Raw genomic sequence first — 23,203 nt, forward strand, 5'->3', positions numbered from 1 at the left:
GCTGAGCAGAGCCCAATGCGGGGCTCAATCTCAGGACCCTGGGATCATGACCCTAGTCGAAAGCAGAGGCTTAACCCACTGAGCCACCCAGGTGCCCAAAAACTGTTTGTACTATTTCTGATGCTTAGAAAAAGAATTTGTTGCTATTTCTCTGAAATTTGTAAGTACTACAAAGCAAAAACTGTGTTTTTGGCTCAAAGGACTTGAGATGCAGTACATATTTTGAAAAAATTCAACATCTGAAATTCAACATTCTGTTGCTCCCGTTATCTGCTCTGGCAAGAGAAAATTTGATTACTGGGAAGGCTGTAGATGTGGCTCCAGCTTTGGGCAGGATGGGCTGTGCCCCATTTGACTTTATGCATTGTCTGTCCCACGAGGCTCCTGACTGGTACTTCTTCTCTAGGCAGCAAGGCTCCTTTGTGTTGGCAGGGACCTTGGGACCTGAATGAAGAGTTAATGCAGAGCTTTCTGTGAATGAGAAGTGTCTCTGCGATTAGCTATGACCTCCTAGCAGCAGATAATTTCGTCATTTGGCTTCAATTTTCCCACCATCCCTTTGAGGTTCCATTGGATCTGCCCATCACAGAACAGCTTCCATTGAATCCAGCATTTTGTTTCTGGTTACATTAGGCATGATCATACTGCCCTTTTGGCTCATTTCATGAATGGGCTAGCACTGTGGTTATTTCCCACTAAATAGCTAAGCTGGGAGGGCCTTAAAAAACCCTGATTAACCCCTGCTCATACTGAAGAGCAAGAAAGCTGAAACCCAATAAAGGGAAGATATTTACCCAGGTTCCACAGATTTTGTGGCAGTGGTAAGACCAAGACTCTAATGTCTTAATTCCAGGCCAGTTTCCTCCCCTGCTAGATTCTGCTACCTTCTGTTTTCTCACATAGAATCATAAGCTCTTATGGCAGAGATCATGCCTTTTGTACCTTTATATTCCCAAGTTAACTAGGTATACTCAGATTTGTTATTATCTGGTTTTACATGTGGAGAATGTGTTGCCTAGTGGGAAGAAATAGGTAGGCCTGGATGGGGATCTTGGCTAGGAGTCAGTGGAGCTGGGATTCTAACTCACATATTCTGAGCCCAAGTTGTGCTGTCTTTTTTCTAGTAAACTATAACCAGATTGGTATGCTTTTGATGGGGGAAAAATGATCCAGACGGAGAGCCAAGCCCCAGAGGCAGTGAGTGTTGGAGAGAAGCAACTAGACTGATGTGGCCAGAGCGCAGGTTGGATTAAGGGAAGGGAACTCGGAGGAGGGCAGCAAGAAACACTGAGGAAAAAAAGGTGGAAAAGGTTTGGAGCTGAAGGGACAGATCACTTTATTTTATTTATTTGTCTATTTGTCTTTCAGTTTCTAAGTTAATTTTTTCAGAATTTTGTGTTTGTTTCCTGAATCAATAAGTACTGTGCAAAACAATGTAAAATGGCTGTCATTTTTCTCTCCCCTGTTCCCCCCACCTGGGGACAATCCCCTGAGCCACTTAACTCAGGGGTTCTCCTGATTTAGTTCAGCAAATGAGATTGAGTGACGCTATAGCCGTTGAGTAGGACAGATCATGTTAATAAGTGCTATTTATTTATTTATTTATTTTAAAGATTTTATTTACTAATTTGACGGACAGAGATCACAAGTAGGCGGAGAGGCAGGCAGAGAGAGAGAGAGAGAGGAGGAAGTGGGCTCCCCGTTGAGCAGAGAGCCTGATGTGGGGCTCAATTCAGGGCTCGTTCCCAGGGACCTTGAGTCCATGACCTGAGCTGAAGGCAGAGGCTTTAACCCACTGAGCCACCAAGGTGCCCGTAATACATGCTTTTTAAAGAAAGCCTCCTGGAGTTGGGAGCTGGGCCTGAAGGGTGGTTAGGGTTTGAATTTACAGGGATGGCACAGGATTTGTGGAGAAACGTGTATATATATATACCTCTCTTCCTCTTCAAAGTTGGAAAGCCAAGCCCCTGTGTAATTTGCTTAGAGCATTGTTGAGGAGAGGGTACTTCTAGAGAGTGGAGGTTGGGGCTAGGTTTTAGAAAGCACAAAATTCTAGATTTGAGGATTTAATTTTTATTTCCATCAGTATCACTGTAGATGTGTTCCCTCTACAACGATGAGCTGTGGAAACCCTGGACAGCAGCTGGGTAATGAACTCTGCCTTATTACTCTTTATAAACTGGGACTTTGTTTTAGACATTTCACTTTGGATGAACTCACTATATGCAGATCTTGTTGTTCTTGAGCAGCCTCAAAGGTCCACGACCTGTTGTAATTCATCATTTTCTTGAGGTGAGCATTTGAAAAGCATTTGATGAACTAGTGGTAGGTGAGAGTGATTTACTTAGCTAAGGAATGTCTCCTACTTACAGTTAGTAAGTACATAACTTACTATACATACATAAATTTGGGAATTCTTGCATACATACATAAATTTGGGAATTCTTAAACTATCTTGAGATTTCTCCACAAATTACAAGGTTTTTAATATATTCCCTTCCTACATTTTATACTTGAGTCCATAATCAGCCTAGTCTTGTGTTCTGATCCCAGCTCGACTCCTTGACTTGATTGTGTGACCATGGATAAGCCTCTTTCCTTTAGTTCTTGCATCCATAGTAACACTGATGATGAGCTGGATAACCTCCAAAGGCTGTTTAGGTTCTGATACTTTAGGACTCTGTGTGGAACACAGATCAGCCTTTTCTTTGACACTCTTCATATACACAGATCATAAAGTACTAAAACGTAATTATATCATAGTGACTGTACACATATTGGCTTATTCAACACATGCACATGAAACATTGTTACGTAATCATGCTGCACTGGCTTTTTTGAGTAATTTTGTTGTGTCCTGTTCTTTTTATGTCTCTGCTGCCTTCATACTCTGGCTGTGCCTTCTGTCATCCTACAGAGCAGGTCACAGACCCAAAGACATCACCGTGTTCTAGTAGTATCTGGGAAAAAAAAAAAAACCCAAACCACATTTTAAATTGAACCAGCTGCTTCAATTTAACCTGGCCTTCCTGGCAGCTGCAGATTATCAATTTCTGTGCAGGCAGCCTGCAGAGCCAGAAGGAGGAGACATGGCAATTTTGTCCTAACTTGATGGAAAAACCTCAAGCCTCACCTTTTCTGTCAGTTGCAAGTATATAGCTTGCATTTCCACTCCTGCTTTACTGCTGTATTAAAGATTTGTGGAAGGAGGCCAAAAATGCAAAAAAGAGAACTATAGGAAACTATATTTACAAAATGTGGTTTAAGACAATTGCCGTTGGACATGTTTTCTCCTCATTTTTATTAATTTGCTCCATAGTTTTGGATATGAATAATTATCATTAGGCATTCCAGACATTTCATAGCACTTAGAGTTTAGAGCCCCCCCCTTATATAACACGCCTTTCTAAACAACCTGGAGATGATACTTACTATGAGTATTTGCTTTTTATTGAGTACTTACTGTGTGCCTGACACTGTGCTGAATCCTTTACATGTATTATTTCACTTAACTCTTGTATCAGCTGTAAAAGTAGTGTTATCACCATTTGAAACAGATGAAGACGCTAAGACCCAAAGAGAGTAAGGTGCCCAAGATCACACAGTTAATATGTGATGGAGCTCTGATTGGAATTAACCTAGTAGTACCTGGCCAGACAGCCAGTTCTGTAAACTTCTGTGAGATGGCATTGTATGTGTCTTTACTTACAGATGAACAAGCTGACTGGAGAGGTTATAACTTGCCAGTAATCATATGATAGGTATGTGGTAGATATAGGACCTGAATTTTGATTATTTGATTTGGAGCTCATGTCCCAATTGGTTTTTACTTATGTTTATTTTAAACTGTTTTATTTTATATGTGTGTGTGTGTGTGTGTAATATATATGTGTGTGTGTGTGTGTTTGTGAGAGGGAGAGGGTGGAGGAAGATGGAGAGGGAGAGAGGGAATCTTAAGCAGGCTCTATGCCCTGCACTTGAGTCCAGTTTGGGGCTTGATCTCACAACCCTGAGATAATGACCTGAGCCAAAATCAAGAGCCAGGTGCTTAGCTGACAGAGCCTAGCAGGCTCCCCTTATTTTTGTATCTTAATAAGATGAACCACTTCACATTCTTTTGGATTAGTCTTGGTATGGATTATAAATAAATTATGAAAAGGTCTTATTGGGGATGCAAAGAAAAATAAGGTGTTAGGTCTGTTCTCAGGGAACTAATGGTTGGTTGTAAGGAAAAGACATTTATAGAACTAGAAGCATTCTCACTTATTTAGTAAGTGGAGGGAAACCCCCTAAATGAGCTCAGGCTGTGAGTCATTTAAAGGAGAGAATAGAAATGTGTGCTACAGTTTAATAGGGAGAGTTTTGTTGTTGTTGTTGTTCCTTTGGGAAGGATTGTTAAGTATAGAATTTGATAATTAAAGATCCACAACCCTCTTAAGTGTGATTAGAAAAAAAAGAAAACTGGGCACCTGGGTGGCTCAGTCAGTTAAGCGACTGACTCTTGGTTTCAACTCAGGTCATGATCTCCTGGTTCTGGGATCCAGCCTTGTGTCGGTCTCCGTGCTCAGCATGGAAACTACTTCAGATTCTCTCTCTCTGCCCCTCCCCCAGCTCGTGTGCATGCACGCACGTGCACACACACACACGCACTCTCTCTCTCTCTCTCTCTCTGTCTCTCTCTCAAATAAATAAATAAACCTTAAAAAGAAAAGAATAAAAACAAAACTACAGAATTCTGGAGCCAAGTTTTGTTTTTAGTAGGAATGTTTGTATATATGAGTGGGGTCATTTAGTATATTTGTGTTTTCTATGCCTTGCTTACATAAATGTTAATTGAATGAATGAATTTTGGGTCTGAAGGTTTAGCGGTACTATGTCATTATTATGACTAATGTATTATAAAGGGCTAAAATGGAACCTTTAAAGAACATCTAGTCTAACCTCTACTTCTAACTGATGAAGGACCTGGGGCCCAGGAAGCAGAAGTGACTTCTAGTAAGTTTTAGAGGACTGGGATCCACTCCTCCTGGCAGCAATAATGATTTTCTGTAATAAATTTCCAATGTTTTCACAGAGATTTCATGAGCATAGCTAGAACATACAGAGAAAATATTCTTGAAAGTATTTTGACTCACTGACTTCTTTACAGGTAAAGTGAGGACATGGAGGTTTGGATTTTTTCTCCGTTCTATAGACCTTGTGTACCAAGTTTAGATTACAAAGGTTCAGTAGGTTGAACCTAACTTTTGATCATCGTTTTCCCACAGTGCACATCTAGCAGAGTTTTTTTCCCTCAAAGGCCTGGCTGGAAGCAGTGGCCTTTATCTCTGATGTATAATTTACCTCTCTTTCCTGGTGTTTGAGGCTTGTTGGTCTTGATAAATGCCTGTTTTCTATGCACAGCCTGCAGTTAACATGGGGAGCTCCTGGTGTGGAGCTGTTCAGGAAGCGGTGGGTGAGAGTGCATGTGAAGTGGGCAGCGTGGCTTAATGGCCTGTACCCACGAGCAATGCATTAACTCAAAGAGCTTGTCTAGTCTGAATGAATCTATCAATCTCATAGCCAGAAGGGGAAACCGATGTGAAGGATGCATTGCTATTATTTCACTGCAGAAAGGAATAGAGGTCAAACAGGGTTCAGTAGTGGAGAAGGAATTAGAGTCCATCAGTTCCGAATTTGACTCTAGGCTCAGTCATTTATAAGCCATGTGGTCTTGCATGTCTTCCTTAGTCTGAAGCTCTGTTCTCCCATCTATAAAATGGTGTTGGTAATACTAAGCACCTCACAGGGGGATGAAATTCTTCCTGAGATACCTGCATGGCATGTTTTCTTCCTCTTTTAAGTCTTTTCTCAGGTATCACCCTCTCAGTGAGGCTTCCCTAACTATCCTTTTAATAATTGTAACCCCTATCCTGGGACTCCCTGTTCCCTAACCCTGCTTTATTTTTCTGCCATACCTCTAATTGGTCATATTTTTGCTATTTGTTAATCTTGTTGCTCCCCACTCATAATAATAACAACAAAATATATCAATAATAGTAACAGCTAGTTCTTATATGTTGGGTAATGTTCTAAGCACTCAACATGTGTTAACTAATTTAATCCTTATAGAAATCTTGTTAGGTGGTAGTACTATTGTCATCTCCATATTATAGATTAAAAATTGAGGCATGAGGACACTAAGTGATTTTTAAAAAACATGTAGCTGGTTACCAGTCATAATCAACCTAGGCTCTCTGGCTTCAGTCCTTGCTTCTAACCACAATAGAACATAAGCTTCTTGAGGACAGGGGTGTTTTTTTATTCAGTGCTGTTTCCTTAGCACCTAGAGGAGTACTTGGTACATAGTAAGCAATGACTATTTTTGAATGAATGAATGAATATACTTTGATAATAAGTGAGAAAAAAGTTAAAATGGAGTTATTTTATTACTGTGGCCCCTCTTTATCTTGTAGGGTCCTAACAACTACTCTAGACCTGTGCTCTTCAGTCTGGTTGCTAACTGCCACATGTCAGGTGTTCAGTTGCCACATGTGGCTAATAGCTCCTATATTGAACATTGTAGATGTAGAACATTTCTCTTACTGTAGAATGTTCAGTTTGGATACTGCTTCTCTAGTACCTCCAGGGTGCCCAGAGTAGAGGGCAAAGAGAGTGAGGCCTGAGCTAGTGATGAGAAAAGAGGGGGGTGGGGTGGCTAATGGAGGGCCCCGGATACTGAAATAAAGTTTGGCCCTTATTTTTGAACCGGTGGTTTCTGAATTTGACCATCTATCAGAAATATCTAGGGGAAGCTTATTTAGCATTCTGAGTCTCAGGTGGTCTGAATTAGTAGTTTTGGTGTGGGACCTAAGTGTGTGTGTGTGTGTGTGTGTGTGTGTGTGTGTGTGTGTGTAGGGGGGTAACTTAACTATTTTTAAGTGTGCAGTCCAGTAGCATTAACTATATGTACCTTGTACAACAGATCTCTAGTACTTTTCCTTTTGCATAACTGAAACTATACCTGTTAAATAGCAGCTCCATAGCCCTCAAAGCCCCTGGCAACTACCATTCTACTTTCTAAGAGTTTTACTCTTTAGATACTAAATATAAATGGAGTTACACGTTATCTGTCTTTTTGTTTCTGGCTTATTTAGAATAATGTCTTCAGGATTATCCATTTTGTAGCATATGACAGGATTTTTTTCTTTTTTAAGACTTAATAATATATTGCATATATATACCCCATTTTATTTAACCATTCATCTGTCAGTGGACATTTAGGTTGCTTCTCCCTCTTGGCTATTGTGAATAATGCTGCGGTGAACATGGTTATGCAAATATCTCTGTAATATCCCGTTTTTAGTTCTTTTGGATCTAGACCCAGAAGTGGAATTGCTGGATTATATAATAATTCTATTTTTAACTTTTTGAGGAACTTCCATACTGTTTTCCATAGCAGCTGTACCATTTTACATTCTCACAAACAGTGCACAAGGGTTCCAGTTTCTCTGCATCTTTGCCAACCCTGGTTATTTTCTGTTGTTGTTTTTTTTTTTATTTTAATTTTTTTTTTTTTTTAATAGCGGCCATTCTAACAGATGTGAGGTGGTATCTCATTGTGGTTTTAATTTGCACTTCCCTGGTAATTAGGGATGTTGAGCATCTTTTCATATGAGGATTGGCCATTTGTGTATCTTCTTTGGAGAAATGTCTATTCAGGTTCCTTGCCAATTTTTAAATCAAATTATTTGTAGAACTGTTTTAAATAAGTACCCCGGGTAATTCTGATGGAGGGTGGTAGTGAGTGGGCCAGCAGCTGTGATGGAGAGTGAGGGGACTTGGCTCACTCAAGCTACATTATTCTCAATTGGATTATTCTTGGCATCACATGCTGTCTCCAATTTGATTTTTTATTATGTCTATACCATTAAGCCTCAAATTAGACAGGTGCTTCCCTGGGGAGAAACTTTGCTATGTCCTGAAATTACCCTCTCTTCCATTTCCTGAGCCTTTAGCTTCTAATACAATCTCTTTCCTTTTCGTCAGGCATGATTTTTCAGGGTTGGTGCTGCTGGGCAGGAATCTCTCCATTGCTCCTGTCTTCCATTCCGCTCCTCCTCCCCTGCGCCAAGTATCTTTAGCTTCATCAAACAAAACTCTTCCTGATCCTGCACCCAGGCCGGTAGTCCAGGGCTTCCTGGGGCCTTTGCATCAAACAGGGATGGTTCTATCTTGGTTTTCTGAGCCTTTCTGTCCTGAGACAAAGGACTTGGCCTGATACTCAGAGTCTCAACTATTTTGAATACAGCAGTTCCTGATTGAGTCTCAGACCTCCCATTGCAAGGGCCTAGTAGTCTTTGAACTAAACAGTAAGCAGAGAAGATTGCTTGTGCTTCAGGTAGAAAAACAGCCTAATTGCCATTCTTCTGGTTTGGGGAGTCTAGAAGCCGGAGGTCCAGTCCTGAATCTGTTACTGACTTGTTATGTAACTTTGAGGAAGTCATTCAGTCTCTGTTTTCTCTGTAGCAAAATGCAGGGCTTGAATTAAATATTCAAGGTCCTGCCAAGCTCCTACACTTTTAGGTCCTTTTCTGTTAATTAAACTGTGTAGTACTGGTATGCTTGATCCTCTGTTAGTTATTGGGAACTACATAGCTTAACAACATTGCCTCTCCTTTCACAAAGCTTCGAGCCCAGGAGGGAAACACTTCTGTGAACAACCGGGTCTAATTTGAAGCAGGTCTAGAATGGGACTATCACCAGGAATGTTTGAACAGAACACAGTGATTAGTTCTAGCTGGAAGGATCTAGGAAGCTTCAAGCAGGACAGAGTGTTTAAGCCTTTGGTGCTGTCTTCACTTCTGTTATTCTTTCTTTTCCCCATCCCCATGAGTCCCCAGGCCCTTTCCCTTCTTAAAATTTGCTACAGTTTTCATGGCAAATCACATTACTCTTTAAAAAACAAACAAACAAACAACCTAAACCCATAGTCGTAAAAATCCTTTCCTCCCTTGTCCAAACTCTTGCAATAGTTGCATAGGTGTACAGGTTCCATGTAAAATTCCTTTAGCTTTCCTTTTATATAAATTGGAACTAAGAGTTCAAGTGGCTTCTCTCATTTTGTCTGCCATCAGGATTTTTTTTTTTTAAGATTTTATTTATTTATTTGACAGAGATCACAAGTAGAGAGGCAGGCAGAGAGAGAGAGGGAAGCAGGCTCCCTGCTGAGCAGAGAGCCTGATGTGGGACTTGATCCCAGGACCCTGAGATCATGACCTGAGCCGAAGGCAGCGGCTTAACCCACTGAGCCACCCAGGCACCCTGCCATCAGGATTTTAAGCTTTGAGTGTTTGGGTCTTATTTTTGCTGCTACACTATGAGTACCATGAGGACAAACAATATATCTTATTCTTTCATCATCTATACCTCTTCCAAGAGATTTACATAACAAATAACCCAGCGTAGAGAGTCATTAGATGTGTGCTTATTATTTTTTTTTAATTTTAGGTTGTTTTTTTTTTTTTTTTTTTAGATCTTATTTATTTATTTGACAGGCAGAGAGGCAGGCAGAGAGAGAAGGAAGCAGGCTCCCTGCTGAGCAGAGAGCCCGATTCAGGGCTCGATCCCAGGACACTGATCCCAGGACCCTGAGATTATGACCTGAGCCGAAGGCAGAGGCTTTAACCCACTGAGCCAGCCAGGTGCCCCAGATGTGTGCTTATTTTAAACTGAGTCTCTTGGGTCACCTGGGTGGCTCAGTGGGTTAAGCCTCTGTCTTCAGGCTCAGGTCATGATCTCAGGGTCCTGGGATAGAGCCCTGCATCAGGCTCTCTGCTGAGGAGGGACCCTGCTTCCCCACTGCCCTCTTTGCCTGCCTGTCTGCCTACTTGTGATCTCTTGTCTGTCAAATAAATAAATAAAATCATAAAAAAAAAAATAAACTGAATCTCTTAACTCTGATATGGATGTCATACTTGGTTATTTATTCCAGATGTGCTGTTACTAAGTGATAAATTTAAACATGTAACATGGTTGTTTTTTGGTCAATCTGATCCTTCTTTCTTGCTTCAATCTTCTTGGCTCTAAGAGGGAGAGTGAATGTTATGACAGGAACTAAGGAACACTGGGTTTAGAGTGTGAGGAATCAGGGTAAAATCTAGGTGAGTTTGTAAGTGGAGGCTAATCCCAGTCTGATTCTACACTGAATTATTAGATGACAGCAGAAATCCCTTGAAAAGTAAAAAAATTTATCTTTTAATTTTTTTTTGGCTTTTAGCATTTTTAATTAACAAACATTCACAAAGTACTTCTTGTGTGCTAAGTCCTGTGTTAGAGGAATAGAAAGAAGAGTAAGATACGGCCTTTGCCCTCCAAAAACACTATATGGTAATTTGGCAGGCAAGTATGAACACAAAGGAATAAAAGGAAGTAGACAAAGGAAGTGAGGAGGGACGAGGAATTGGGCAAAATGCTTGAATTTGGGATTTGCCAGGTAATGGGATTCAATTTGGGAGCTTGGCTTGCCTTCTGAGGGTCCCATCTATGAGGTCTTTTCTCAGAGTACACCTGGGGTAAAGGATCTGCATCGCACATATAATATGAAAGTGAAGAGAGAGTCAGTGTTCAGTCCATTATCATTTTTATATAACAACACTGTCACACAGGAGAAAGAATAGGGAACTTGAGTTCACATCTCTGGTCTGTCACTAAAAGGGTATGCGTCCTTGAGCATGTTGCATAGTATTGCCGAAAGATTAATTTTGTTTAAAAAAATAAGAGAATAAATGCCTCACGTAATTGTTCAGTTCAGTTTGATAAACATTTATGGGAGTCCACTCAGTGCTAACTGGATTCTGAGGTTGCAGAAGTGAAAGGACAGTTTCCCAGGAACTCTTAATTTAGTGGGAAGAATTGTGTCATGTGAGAGTGTGAAATAGAAGCCATTTAAGAGGATCTCTTGAAAAAGTGCTCTATAAACATGAAGGCTTCCACCACAGATGACCATTCATAAGGCTACTTCCCACTAGAACAGTATTACTCTAAGTAATGTCTGATCAGATCTCCTTTCCTTTTTTGGGAGGGGTGTGTGTGTATGTTTTATCAATCCCGAAAGCTCAGGATTGCCAAAAGGAGTAAGTATAAGTAAGTATTATAATATCAGTCAGGTCGTCTGGATGAATTAACATCTGACACACAGTAGGCAATGACTAATGGAAGCTTTCACTATCCCTAATCTGTGTGTCATCTGAGTTTCAGAACAAGGGGAAATCTTTCAAATTAACTGCCATGTTCTCGGCAGTGTTCTAGGCATTAGGGGTACAACAATGAACAAAACAGATGCAAACATTTACCATGAGGGAGCTTACATTTTTGGGGGGAAGACAAATAACAAGATAAAAGTTAATAAGATGAAATATTAAGTGTGGCAGACGAGTGGGAAGGAGGAAAAATAAAGCGAAGAATGGAGAACTGTAGTGAAGGTTTGAACTTTATTTATTTACCTTTAAAGATTTTTTACTAGAGAGCGTACACACACAAGCAGGGGGAATGAGCAGAAGGAGAGGGAGAAGCAGGCTCCCTGCTGAGCAGGGAACCCCTCCAACATGGGGCTCCATCCCAGGACCCCACAATCATGAGCCAAGCTGAAGGCAGATGCCCACCCGACTGAGCCACCCAGGTAGTTCCACGTTTCAATTTTTTTTTTTAAGATTTTATTTATTTACTCAACAGAGAGAGACCACAAGTAGGCAAAGAGGCAAGCAGAGAGAGAGAGGAGGAAGCAGGCTCCCTGCAGAGCAGAGAGCCCAATGTGGGTCTTGATCCCAGGACCCCGAGATCATGACCTGAGCTGAAGGCAGAGGCTTAACCACTGAGCCACCCAGGTGCCCCACAACGTTTCAGTTTTTAAATAAAGAGCCAAAGAAGGCCTCATGTGAGAATGTGACTTTTGATGAAGACCTGAAGAAGATGAGAGAATGAGTTGGAGGAAGAGCATTCCAGAAAAAGGGAACAACAAGTGCCAAGGCTCTGAAGCCAGACCTGGTATGTTTCAAGAACTAGCAGGAGGCCAGGGTGGCTGAAATGAAGTGGTCAAAGGGGAGAGTAATAGAAGAGGTGAGAAGATTGTGATGTGAACAGATCTTGTTGGGTCTTCTAGATCTTAGGAATGACTAGCTTTTCCATGGAGTAATATGGGAAGTCATTGATGAGAAGAGTTACCTGATACAGTTTTTTTCATATATTTTCATAGACTCATTCTGACTATTGTGTCGAGAATAGATGGAAGAACGGATAGATTCCAAAGCAGGGAGACCAGTTAGGAGGCAGTTATATCAATCCTGGTGAGAGACATTGGTGGCTTAAATTAAGGTGGTAGAAGTGGGAGTAGTGAGAATTGATTTTTCAGGTAGAACTGAAAAAGATTTTCTGTTGGACTAGTTGTGAGGTATAAGAAAAAGAGAAGTGAAGAGTAACTCCAAAATTTTGACCTTTGCTCTTAAAAGGATAGAGTTGCCATTAACTGAACTGGGAAAAGACTTCAGGGAAACAAATTTCAGGGGAGAGGGTGAGAGGATATAAAAATTTAGATGGTATTTGCATTCATGAGATTAGATGAAGTGACCTTGGTCATGCATAAAGTTACAAAAGAGAAAAGGCACAAGACTTGAGCCTCGGTTACCATGAAGTTTAGATACTGAGAATAAGCTGCCAGAATAATGGGGAAAGAAACCAAAACAAAACTCCACCAAAACTCAGTAAGTATATGACTGGAAGCCAAATGAAGAGAGTGTTTAAAAGAGGGGAGAAAGTGATCAACTGGGTCACATTCTGCTAGCATATCAAGGAAGATGGTGGAGGTGACTGATAAGAACAGCAGTTGTGGTGTTATGGTGGGAATGAAAATCTGATAGGTATGGGTTCAAAAGAATGAGAGGAAAAATGAGAAAAAGCAAATATAAATAGCTCTTTCTAGAAGCTTTGTTGTGAAGCAAAGTAGAGAAATAGATTGGTAGCTGGCCTGTTAGATGAAATAAAGAAAGGGTTTTTGTTATTTTTTTAAATTTATTTTTTTAGGCAAGACAAAGGAACAAATGCTAAAAGGAATAATCCTGAAGAAAGGGGAAAATCTGATAATGTGGGAGAAAGAGGAGGGAAATAACTAGAGTAATGTCATTTGTGTTTGGTGAGGGGATAGAATCTGATGTATCTATGGAGGGTTGGAGAGGTCTTGGTCCCCATGGTAAAAGGGAAGAAGTTAGAGTGTATGTGCACAGATGCAGTTTGGTAGGTAAATGTAGGAGCGTGTGAAAGTTCTCATTTGGGTGATTGATTTTGTTCAGACAAATAAGGAAAATCACTAGATGACAGAATAACTCCCAAGGTTAGGAGCAAAGAAAGCATGAGATAGGATTATAAATAGTCTTGGCAAATACAGGATGATTGTCTATTTTGAGCCTACATGAAAATGATGATCAAAAGTTTAAAGTTTGACTTTAATGAACAGAGTCATGTATGTTTTCTTCCTCCCAAGATCTGTGCCAATGTAGGCAGAAAGTAGATGATGAATTTCATTTAACCAGGGCTGTGTCTTAATCAAATTAGTGTTAATACGGGTGATAGAGGGCCAATGGAGTGATTATAAAAATTGACCAAGGAATTTAAACTAGCCAGGATTAGGAGGGGAGTGAGGGTGTGAGGAAGGTGGTAGAAATTAAATGCAGGTAGCATCAGTAGATTCAATGTCCTGATAAGCTGAAGGATTGTTAAAGATGGAGTAACTATAGTGAGTGAACTAGAAAGATAAGAGGTACTGATTGGAGAATGAGAAATTTGGAATTAAGATTATAGAAGATAGACAGTTGTTGGTATTGATAAGGTCAAAAGTATAACCGTGGGAATGAGATGCTGAAACTCAAGGTGGAATTGAAGATAACAGAGAAGAGGAGGTCAAGTAACAGGGAGGACAGTATGTTGTAACTACTATTTATATAGTTATTGAAATTACCAAGACTTATGGCAAGAATGGTATTGGAGAGAATAACAGTTTACTAGGAACCACAATCTTTAAGGCATAAGTGGCAATAACAGCTATAAGTTCAAGCTCAGTGGTAGATGGTAAGTGAGAGAAAAAACAGCCCCATTTGCTAGGGCTGCTGAAGATACATTGTCAGGGACTGCCACATTTCACTTAGAGAAAGAAGGCAAGGGAGACATTAACAGAAGATATTGACAATACAGAGATTTGCTGACTTTGAGATCCAAAGGGTACAGTAGAAAAAGTTAGGAAGGGAGAGAGATGAGGGTTAGAAAATACAACGTGCAGAGCCTCCTAGGAGTGAAGTCTGGGAGATGAGGAACGGCCTGGGGTTCCTGGCAGTGGGGGTGGGTGCAGCAGCTAATGACAATTCCAATTGAGGAGGAGGTGGTCTTTTCTAATTGTTTGTAGTAACATTATTCACATTGGTCTTCCAATGAGATTTGGAATAAGATATGATTTTGCTGGGTAAAAAAAAAAATCCATGTGGATAATATAAATTTATTTGCAAATATTAAAAACATACTACTTTGGAATAAGAAACATTTATATATGTTTTATAAAGACCAGACAGATGCACACTTACTATCCTGCAAGAACATACGTTTGGCGATACCAAAGCACATCAGTATCTTGTTCTTAGTTTCTTTATTGAAACCACTTTGTCTTTTTTACTAAGACATTTTGCTTCCTAAGGGACATGATGGAATGAAGCAGGTTGCTTCATTTGAATGATCTATTCAGGAATTAGTTGTTCCAGATTACAAATCAATTTGGAAATCCCAGTGGCACTTGAGAGAAGAAAAAATCCGGCAGTGAGCTTTTGATTTTATCTTGAAAGGCTAATAAGTGGTGGTCAGACTTATAGTTTGTGATCATCTTTATCTAAAACAGAAAGTCTGTAATGTTTTAAAACCATGTTTTCATGCTATAACATAGATAAACCTTGACGACATTATGCTAAGTGAAATAAGCCAGTCATAAGGGATATGTATGATTCCTCTTAAATGAGGTTCCTGGAATAGTTAAATTCATAGAGACAGAAAGTAGAATGTGGGGAGGAGAAAAGGGGGAGTTAGTCTTTAATAAGTACAGAGTTTCAATTGAGGAAGATGAAAAAGTTCTGGAGATGGATGGTGGTAATAGTTGCACAACACTGTGCAGGTACTTTGTGCCTCAGAACTGTATACTTAAAATGGTAAATTTTACGATATCTATTTCAGGACCATAAACAAAAGAAGCTCCTGTGTTTTGAGTGTCTAGTGCCTACAAAGCTACTTGCCTAAACTTAATTGACCATTCTTATGTTGAATTACAAATAATGAACCCCGCTTTTCCCAATACCTTATGTTTCTGTACTACTCTATAGTTAAGTAAATGTTTTCGTATCTGATTCAGAACATCCTTGAGAAGTAGGTAGACAGAAATAGATAAGGAAACAGATTCTAAGAGACTTGCTACTGGTAGGTCAGAGAGAGAGAGGTCAGTGCCTAGTTCAGCATGGTCCAGTTCCAGAGCTTCCAAAGCCATAAATGAGGGGGTTTAAAACTTAAAAGTGGGGGGCTTTCTCTGAAGCAATATAGTTCCCTCAGCAGAGAGTCCATCCCTTTATTAGAGCTCAGAGGCGGAACAGTTGAGATCTACATTCTTAACTTGCACATTCTGCCTGGTTTGTATCCAGATCTTCAGCAAGAGCATTTGGACAAAGTAAGAAGACTGATCACACCATCTGTAGTTGGATTGATTAAATTCTATATGCCCCCCCCTCTTTTTTTTTTTTTTTTTGCCCATAAAGGGAATTAGTTTTTCAAATATGCATAATATAATATAATATAATAGGATCAAAAGTAAATAAGGAGATTCACAATGAAGGGGAAAATAAGGAAAGCAGAATAAATGAAGCCAAGGTAAATTTAGTACCAGAAATTCCTACTTTTGCTAAGATTCAGTAGCAAATTCAACTCTGAGCTTCCTAGTGGCCAGAGCAAGGTCTGGTTCAAGGTTCAGAGTATCTGTCATTCACTCATTTATTCTTTCAACTGATAGTTTATTCTCAGAAGACACACATGTATCTCTGCCTCTAATATCTAAAGAAAATAGAGCTCTTCTTAAACAATAGATGATGTTAGCGGTTGCCACAATAAACTTGATAGTAGGCTCTTTGTCTGGTTTATTTCTAGTTAAGGTGTACCTGGCACCAGTAATTGGCTCAGACTGAATACTTACTCTGGACTTGATAAACGAATAAGAAATGATTGCTTTTTTAAGGATCTCATGTAAAACTTGGACAATGGATAGTCATTTGATGTTTAGCAAATACTGGATACCTGAGGTATATACTTGCTCCTGTGCTGGCTCTTTGGAAAATAAAGACATGAATAAATTATGGTTTTATCCTCAAGGAGCATTTTTATTTTTTTTTAATTTTTTTTTTAAGATTTTATTTATTGATTTGACAGAGAGAGATCACAAGTAGACAGAGAGGCAGGCAGAGAGAGAGAGAGAGAGGGAAGCAGACTCCCTGCTGAGCAGAGAGCCCGATGCGGGACTCGATCCCAGGACCCTGAGATCATGACCTGAGCCGAAGGCAGTGGCTTAACCCACTGAGCCACCCAGGTGCCCCAAGGAGCATTTTTAAAAAGCTGATGATACAAAGTACTGTGAAGATATAAAATGCTTTGTGCGGACTGTGGGCTCTCAGAGGAGACAGTTCATCATAGGCCAGGCTGTTCAGTTTCCCCACGGGTAAAAACGAAATAATAGTACCTACTTCACAGGGTTGTTGTGAAAATTAAAAGGAGTTAACATAAAGCCCTAAGAAATATTCCTGGCTCATAGGAAGCATTCCATAAATTTTAGCTAATAATATATTTAGGGAAGACATCCAGGAGAAGGGGGTACATGGATTTAGGTTCTTTAGATCCCTGTGCTTGTCTCTACCAAAGCACGTTGGTGTCCTTATCTGACTCTTTATGTTTCCCTTCTCTGCTAGCTCCAAGGTCCTTTAGGGCATGTACCATAATAGTGTTGGTTGGGCCTGGTATAATATAAATACCCATTGAAGGTTTGTTGACAGAAGGAAGAAAGCAAGCAAGCATATTGGGAGCCAAGCAGGCTTGCTCCTTTAGCAACTGAGAATATTCTAAAGACATGCTTTCTAGGAGCCCTACTTGGCTCTGAATTATACCTGACAGCATATTATGTTGTCCTGTTAGTCTTCCTCCATGTTCCTTCATTACTGCCTTTATACCCTTGTTGGACTACTGCTGACTTCTAAGCAAATGAACTAATGGTTGGTGGGTAGTTAGTTCACAGCATTCGTCATCTCAGATCATATTGATTCCCAGTTATTCATTGGGTGTCTTTGCCTCTCCTTGTTCAAAAATGAAAGCCCTTGGGGCGCCTGGGTGGCTCAGTGGGTTAAGCCGCTGCCTTCGGCTCAGGTCATGATCTCGGAGTCCTGGGATCGAGCCCCGCATTGGGCTCTCTCCTCAGTGGGGAGCCTGCTTCCTCCTCTCTGCCTGCCTCTCTGCCTGCTTGTGATCTCTCTCTGTCAAATAAATAAATAAAATCTTAAAAAAAAAAAAAATGAAAGCCCTCTAGGTGCATCTGGGTTGCTCCGTTGGTTACAAGTCACGATCCCAGGGTCCTGGGATTGAGCCCCGTGTTGCGGTTCCTGCTCAGCAGGAAGTCCGCTTTTACCTCTCCTTCTCCCTTTGCCTCTCCCCCGCCTCCACTGCTCATGCTCTTTCTCTCTCACAGATAAATAAAATCTTAAAAAAAAAAAAAAAAAGAATGCCATTTTTCAGTGCTTATCTGGAAACCCCTTACTTTCCCCTCATTGAGCCCTGCATACAGAAAGTTTCTAAATCCTATCAGTTATGATTCAAAATAATTCCCCAGTTCTTTCTTTCTTTTCTATTTCCATTCTTCCTTTCTAGTGGAAACCTTGTTTCTTTTCTGCCAGTTCATCCTCCATCTTCTCATGAAATATGTCACTTTGTTACTTTAGTCTTTTGTGGCTCCCTGTCCATCTTCACAGCGATTCTTTAGATTAAATGGTAGTATTTCCATGCTATAGATGAGGAGATAATTGCCTTCCTGTAGCAGATAGCTTCAAGATGAATTTAATACTCAAAAGAGTATTTTTTTTTTTTTTTTTGAGGCTCTCTAATTACCCTTTTAAAACCTTAGACCCAGGAAGAGGATAGTCCAAAGTCCTGGGTGTCTTATAGACATTGTGGGTCCAAGCCATTGAAAACTGCAAGTGATGAGGATGTTTCCCTAGATGAAGTGAAGATAAAGTCACCATTCCTTGAGTATTTACATATTCTCTGACAAAACATTTATTGGCTCATTTTGTCCTCCCTAAAATCCTAGGATGTAATTAACACTAATATTTCCACTCTATGCAAGAGAAACTGAAATTAAGTTTACTATCCAAGGCTTCACAGGTGCCATGACTTAAAAACCTATGTTCTTGGAGCACCTGGGTGGCTCAGTGGGTTGAGCCTCTGCCTTTGGCTCAGGTCATGATCTCAGGGTCCTGGGATTGAGCCCCGCATTGGGCTTTCTGGTCAGCACGGAGCCTGCTTCCCCCTCTCTCTGCCTGCCTGTGATCTCTCTCTGTCAAATAAATAAATAAAATCTTAAAACAACAACAATAACAAAAGAAACCTATGTTCTTAACCATTATGTGAAGTTTCCAGGTAGCATTTTGCACATGTTGCTTCCGTAGGAAAGATGAGAACTTTATGTGCTATAAACTTGCTGTTGAGAATTGCTGATCTTATGGGCTTCATGGATTTGCTGCAGAGAACTAACATATTCTGGTAGAGTACTTTGAATAGGTTCTTCAGTGAATACCTTTATTTCTTTATATTTCCTTAGTATGCTGTGTCTCATGACACATCAATCCAAAATGCCACCTAAGACTTATGACCAGTAAAAGGGGAAGAGGAGCTTTACTGGGACTGTGTTTTCATACAGCTAAATTGTTTATTTGTTTGTCTTCCTGTCTAATTGTCTGTTCTTCTGTCCATCCAGAAAATGATCCAGTCTAAAGTTAGAGACCTGGGTCTTGTTAAGAACCCAGTCTGTGACCCTGACTCGCCGTGTATTTCTGGGGTAGTTCCTTCCCTTCTCTGTGCCTCAGTTCTTTTCTTCTACAAGAAAAGTAAATAAAGGGGGTGCCTGGGTGGCTCGGTAGGTTAAGCCTCTGTCTTCAGCTCGGGTCATGATCTCAGGGTTCTGGGATCAAGCCCCACATTGGGCTCTCTGCTCGGTGGATAGCCTGCTTCCTCCTCTCTCTCTGCCTGCCTCTCTGTCTACTTGTGATCTCTCTCTCTCCGTCAAATAAATAAATAAAATCTTAAAAAAAAAAAGTAAATAAAGGTATTAGATGGCATGAATGTAGACCTCTTCCATCCAGCTCTCTGCAGCTGGATGTGATAGGCAATATGGCAGTTGTACTTTTGAAAAGTAACACTGATACTTTTATATTAAATTACAGGCCTTTTCTCAGAAGATAAAATCTGATGCATATATATATATATTTGCATTGCAAATCTCGTCTCTTGTAAGTAACCATTAAAGAGGGGCTCTGAGGATGCTGGTTTTTAGCCTCTCTAGAAATGCCTGATGACTATTTCTTGTAGCTGGGAATGTTATATAGCAAGTCTGCATGTAGCAATCCATTTCTAGCAAATTATAACTTTGCTTCAGAGGTGTGTGATAATTTAAGGTCATTGTATTATGTGGTTGTGAAACTGTGGTAGGCAATCAATTTGTTCAGCAAATAGTTTCCAAGCACATACTGTGTGCCTGACTTTGTGTTAGGTAGTAGGAATGAAACTCTGACAAGATTAATCTCTTTCATGGGCTTGGCAGGAGTTAGGAGTGTGATATAATTATGTTAGAGTGTGATAAATACTACAGAAGCTTCCCAATGAAGGTAGCATCTAATAGAGCCCTGAAAAGAAGAGTAGGAATGATCCAGATTAAGAGATAGGGTAGATTAGGGAGAACCCCTGAATGATGGAGAAGGGTGGTGTTTCAGGCACGGAGAACAACCTGTGGAAATATTCAGGGGCAAGACAGTATGGCATGTTCAGGGGAACTCAAAGAAGATGAAATCTGCTGTATTATAAAGCGTGAGGGCAGGAAAAAGCTATTTTGAAATTACAGCCATTTTAGGTATCACATCTGGATTGGGAAATAGCATGATGCCATAGAAAGGACTGTACTTGGGATCTGAAGACCCAGATTTTAGTCCCTGGCTTTCCACTGGCTATCTATGGGATCTTGAACAAATTATTTAACTTCTCTGATTCTGTTTATCTGCAAAATGGTAACTGTTAACTCTTGCACCATCCTTTTAAGCTATAAAACTGCTATACTATGAAAGCTTTTTTTAATCCTTGCTCTGTTTTAAATGCTTTGTGTCAATATAGCACTTTTATTACGATAATTCTTATATACAACTGTTTCCCCATTAAGAACAGCTCTTTTAAGAGCAGAGAATGACACAAGGTGAGTCCCAAGTACTTGTGAGGTTTAATGAATAATTGGATTCTATATTAAGGGAAATTCCCTCTGAAATTTGTTTGCTCTTAAAAAAACCCTTGAGAAGAAATTTTGTATTATTTGCAAGCATTTGACTTGAGAGACAATTTTGTTGTGTTTTTGATTAGCAAAAAAGCCATTTTCTGAAAGCTATTTCAAATGGGCTGAATGCTCTAATGGTTAGAATGTGACATTTTCTAGATGAGCATATCATTTACAGGCAGGCACAAGAGGTGGTTATTGAGTTTTTGCATGAAAAGATCTTTTTGTTAATTGTGGAAACCTTTTTGATATTGAGATCCTGTTGGCAGATCCTAGAAATCAGAGTTCTCCTCCATTTCACCTTTAAATTGAAACATTTTCTGAGATGAGATGATATATACAGAACTGTAAAATATGGAAATCTTTATTTTTTTTATTTTTTTTTTTTAAAGATTTTATTTATTTATTTGAGAGAGAGACAGTGAGAGAGAGCATGAGCAAGGAGAAGGTCAGAGAGGGAAGCAGACTCCCCGTGGAGCTGGGAGCCCGATGCGGGACTCGATCCCGGGACTCCAGGATCATGACCTGAGCCGAAGGCAGTCGTCCAACCAACTGAGCCACCCAGGCGTCCCAAAATATGGAAATCTGATGTGCAGTTTGATTACATTTGGCAGAAAGTAGTATAAAGAATATATATAATGTATAAAGAATAGACAGCTGCTATAAAAACTGGCCTTCCTTGTATACCGTCATAGTGATAGAATTAAGAAAAAAAACCACTAAAACTGAGTTTTCTTAAATTTGTTAGGTAAGAATTCAATAAAAGGTTTCTTTTTATTTACCCATTAATTCATTCATCTTGACTAGTCAACAAATACTTAGCACTCTGCTTTATACCAGGACCTTTCCTAGAAATTTAGTAGTGAATAAAACAGATATGGTCCCTTGACCTCATGGTGCTTCAGATGTAGCAGGAAGAAAAGAATTGGGCAAACAAATTACAACTGGAATGAGTATTTATAATAGAGAAGTTCAGAGAGCTCTGGGATCATAAAATGCCCTGTAGCCATGTCTAACCTGGTTTTCTGAGATTCTTCATAGGAACTGTGTGGACAATTAAGAAATGGGTCCAGAATGATAATATCCCTGCCATGTTTTCCCTCAGATTCTATGCTCCAACCTTTCAGAACCGCTCAGCATTCTCTGTGCCTTGCTTTTTCATGGCATAGCCTCATGAATGCCCTTTCCTTTCCCTTCTCCTTCTGTAGACTTCCTGTCATCCTTCAAAACAGATCAAGTAACACATTCTTTAGAAATCTTCAGTATCTCTCCCCCAATTAAATAGGATTAGGTTTGGCTATGACGTTCTGAAATAACAGTGGTTTGGAAAATCAGGGTTTTATTTTCTCATATAAAAGAACTACAGAGGTAGGTATTCCAGGCCTAACCTGGTTGTTCCATGAAATCATCAAGGATGTGGGGTCTTTCTACCATCTTTGATTTGAAACTTCCATTCACAAGGTTACTTCACGTAAAAGAAAGCTGAGTTCCAATCATCATGTCCTAATTCTATTAGCAATAATCGCACCTCGGATAAACCTCATTGGCTGAGATACTGCCACTGCGCAAAGCTATCACATCCTAATTCTAGATAGCAAGAAGGAAAGGGGAGAAACAGGGCACCTCTGCCAGATAACACTGTTCCTCTTAAGTAGCCTTTAACAGAAGACCTACACAATATTTCAGTTATATCTTACTGAGCAGGACTAATCACATAACCACACTTTATACAAGATGGGCTGGGAATTAGAATCCTTTAACTGAGTGTTTTGCCACCTAGTGGTAGTCATACTCTTCCTTCCCCTACCACCACCCTTTAGTTAATTGTTCTTTAAATTTTCAGCACTCACTATAATAACAGTACTATATTGCTATTGTCAATTTCCATGTCTCTTTCTTTCTCTTATAAATACCACAGGGGTAGAAATTGTGTCCTATTATCTCTGAATTTGTAATACTTTGCACAAATCCTGGCACATGAGGAATCTTCATGTATATAAAATGAAGGTTTTGAACTAAATGACAACTTTTAGCTTATAAAAGATCTGTAATTATTTATTGAATCACCAGTTCATATTTTAAAACAGCTTTACTGAAGTATAATTTACATATGATAAATTTCACCCTTAAATTAAGTCTGCAAATTCAATGTGTTGTAGTAAATTTACAGAGTTGTGCAACTATCACCAAAATCCAGGTAAAGACCATTTTTATTACCACAAAGAGATCTCTTGCTTCCATGTGCTGTCAGTCCCCATTCCTACTCCAACTCCCAGGTGACCAAATATTTACTGTCTGCCTCTGTAATTTTGCTTTTTCTGAACATTTCATATAAATAGACTCATATAGTATGTGGTCTTTTGCTCTTGCTGCTTTTACTTGGCTTAGTATTTTCAAGGTTAATTCATGTTGTGATATGTATCATTGGTTTGTTCCTTTTTATTGCTGATATTGTTGAAATTTTTATTAAATTTTATGTTACTTTCTTTGTTTTGGCGATTAAATATATCTTATTACAAATTATTGTATTTATTATAATCTACATGCAGTCTACTTCAGATTCAAGCTAAATTAATTTCA

The 23,203-nt window shown here is 39.6% G+C and overlaps 1 protein-coding gene and 1 non-coding gene across 7 annotated transcripts in view; one reads left to right on the forward strand and one right to left on the reverse strand.

The window, feature by feature from the left end:
* Nucleotides 1–23,203, forward strand: part of FAM168A (family with sequence similarity 168 member A) — a 199,644-nt gene that overhangs the window by 92,737 nt on the left and 83,704 nt on the right. The window contains exon 1 of one of the 6 annotated variants that reach the window (XM_032853141.1): nt 12,005–12,024. The exons of the other annotated variants lie outside the window; for them this stretch is intronic. The gene's annotated coding sequence lies outside the window, so the exon portion shown is untranslated. Of the gene's footprint in view, nt 1–12,004; nt 12,025–23,203 lie in introns of those variants that run through there. 6 annotated transcript variants of the gene reach the window in all.
* On the reverse strand, nt 22,059–22,196 carry LOC116865450. The gene has a single exon (XR_004382186.1). It is a non-coding gene; the product is annotated as a U4 spliceosomal RNA (small nuclear RNA).

The sequence above is a fragment of the Lontra canadensis genome, unplaced genomic scaffold (assembly GCF_010015895.1).
Source record: "Lontra canadensis isolate GAN:19392208 unplaced genomic scaffold, GSC_riverotter_1.0 scaffold7, whole genome shotgun sequence".
NCBI lineage: Eukaryota > Metazoa > Chordata > Mammalia > Carnivora > Mustelidae > Lontra > Lontra canadensis.